Genomic DNA, 2,479 nt, shown 5'->3' with positions numbered 1-2,479 from the left:
TTCCCCTACTTTCTTCAATTTAAGTCTGAATTTGCCAATAAGGAGCTCATGATCTGAGCCACAGTCAGCTCCCGGTCTTGTTTTTGCTGACTGTATAGAGCTTCTCCATCTTTGGCTGCAAAGAATATAATCAATCTGATTTTCAAAGGCAAAAAAGGAATCCTGACCCTGATGCTGTCCTGGGGATGATGTGAGAATGGTTTTGGTTGTAAAAGGGATAGTGTGTCATGTTAAACAGAAGCATGGTTTTGTTCTTGTCTCTATTTGAGAGTAAATGTGGTTTCAGGCAATGTGTGGGTACCAAGTTAAAAAGGGGTCAACCGTAGTCTTTGTAATGTTCCAACTTACTTCAGCCAAACTGTTTTCCGGAATTAAATTTCCTCTGTTTCTGATTAGAATGGCCCACAAAACTGGAGATTCTGTAACATTTGTAGGATGGAAATTGATATTTCCCTACTTATGTGAGCTGCTGTTTCACCTTATTAACTCTTGTCTTCTCATCTGTTTCTTAATTTCTTGTTTCATGAACTCCGTGTTTGCTTTAATTTCCTTGAGTGGGAGCAAAGTATTTAGAATTGCCTAGTGCAAACCTTCCAAGGACTGTTCCTCATCTATTTCACCTGTCTTTTGTCTTTTGTGTTAATTTCCTCCATTTTAGTTGAGATTGGTTATGGGTCTTTTTCATGCTTGCTTGTTTATGCATATGAATGAGGGTACCGTTTGAATGAGGGTAGTTATAGCATAATCTCATTCCCCATCCTGTTTGTTTGGTTAACTTTCAGATTGTTCCCTGAGTTTTTATTCTGGAAGATTGGATGTCATGGGTCCATATGGTCTGTTTAGTTGTTATCTGCCTAAGGGAGGTAGATGCTGGGATCTTGAGCAATAAGAACAGATCTTCGTCAACTTTTAATGGGGTTGCTGCTGCTGCTGCTGCTAAGTCGCTTCAGTTGTGTCCGACTCTGTGTGACCCCATGGACTGCAGCCCACCAGGCTCCTCCATCCATGGGATTCTCCAGGCAAGAGTACTGGAGTGGGCTGCCATCACCTTCTCCATTTGATGGGGTTACATCCTGACAAATCCATCACATGTTATAAAATAATAAGTTGAAATTGCATTTAATATACCTAACTTACCTATCTTATCTAGCATAGCCCCAGCCTATCTTAAACAAGCTTAGAACACGTACATTAGCCTGCAATTGGGCAAAATCATCTAACAATACAATAGAGCTATTGTATAATAAAGTACAGACTGTCTCATGTGATTTGTTGAATACTGTACTGAAAATGAAAACCAGAATGGTTGTCAGTGTCTCATGATCATGTGGCTGACTGGGAGCTGTGGCTGCTGCCACTGTCCAGCATCCCAAGAAAGCGTTGTAGCAGGTATTGCTACCCAGGGAAAGAGCACAGTTCAGCATAGGATGGAACTTCCCTGGTGCAGTGGATAGGAATCCACCTGCCACTGCAGGCGACATGGGTTTGATCCCTGGTCCAGGAAGATTTTACCTGCCACGGAGCAAGTAAAGCCCACATTCTGCAACTGCTGGACCTACACTCCACAGCTATTGGAGCCTGCACACTCTCGGGCCTAGAGCCACAATTACGGAGCCCACGAGAAAGGGTAGCTCCTGCTCACCACAACTAGAGAAAGCCCGCGCACAGCAACAGAGACCCAGCGCAACTGAAAACAAGTCAATAAATAAGTAAATAATTTTTAAAAAGAAAGCAAAATCTGATGTATGGTTTCTACTGAATGTAATTTGCTTTGCATCATCATCGGAAAATTGGAAGGCAAACTGTTGCAAGTCATGGGCTATCTGTATTGGGAACCTTCCTTAGGGCCCTATTCACTAATGACAGAGGTGCCTAGATTTTGCTGTGGTCCCCTGCTATAGGATGAACCAACCACTTTTTGCTTTTTGTTTGTTTGGGGCTTTGTTTTGGTTTTTTTTTTTTTGACCAATCACTTTGGCAAAAAGCAAAGTCCAGAGAGACCTAGGGACTCCTTATTTGCTTCATCAGAGCAAGTGAGAGAGAAGAGTCAGGGAGAGAAGGTGAGCAAGGTGGAGGTCACCTTCCTTCATAGCCTGATCCCAGAATGCTATCTTATCACCAGCTCTTAAGAAGAAAGTCAGTAGGTCCTGCCCTTGTGTAGGTGAAGGAAATTACACAAGGATGTGAATACAGGAAGCAGACATCTCTGGCAGCCATTGAGAGACTGTCTACCAGGTGGCTTAACACTCATTTTCCTACTGCCTCCCTCTATCTTTTTTCACCTCGGAACTCTTCTTGTCAAGAGAAGGGGCAGAGGAGAAAACATGATGATGTACAGACTTTCAGGATCTCCTCAAGTCTCACACACCTGAGGTAGAAGGGGCTTCCCCGTGCCTTAAGTTCAACTCCAAAATCCTTAGTTAGTTCAGTTCAGTCGCTCAGTCGTGTCCGACTCTGCAATCCCATGAATTGCAGCACA

This window comes from Bison bison, unplaced genomic scaffold, assembly GCF_000754665.1.
Source record: "Bison bison bison isolate TAMUID 2011002044 unplaced genomic scaffold, Bison_UMD1.0 scf7180017864317, whole genome shotgun sequence".
In the NCBI taxonomy this organism is placed as follows: domain Eukaryota; kingdom Metazoa; phylum Chordata; class Mammalia; order Artiodactyla; family Bovidae; genus Bison; species Bison bison.
This window is presented reverse-complemented; position numbering follows the sequence as displayed.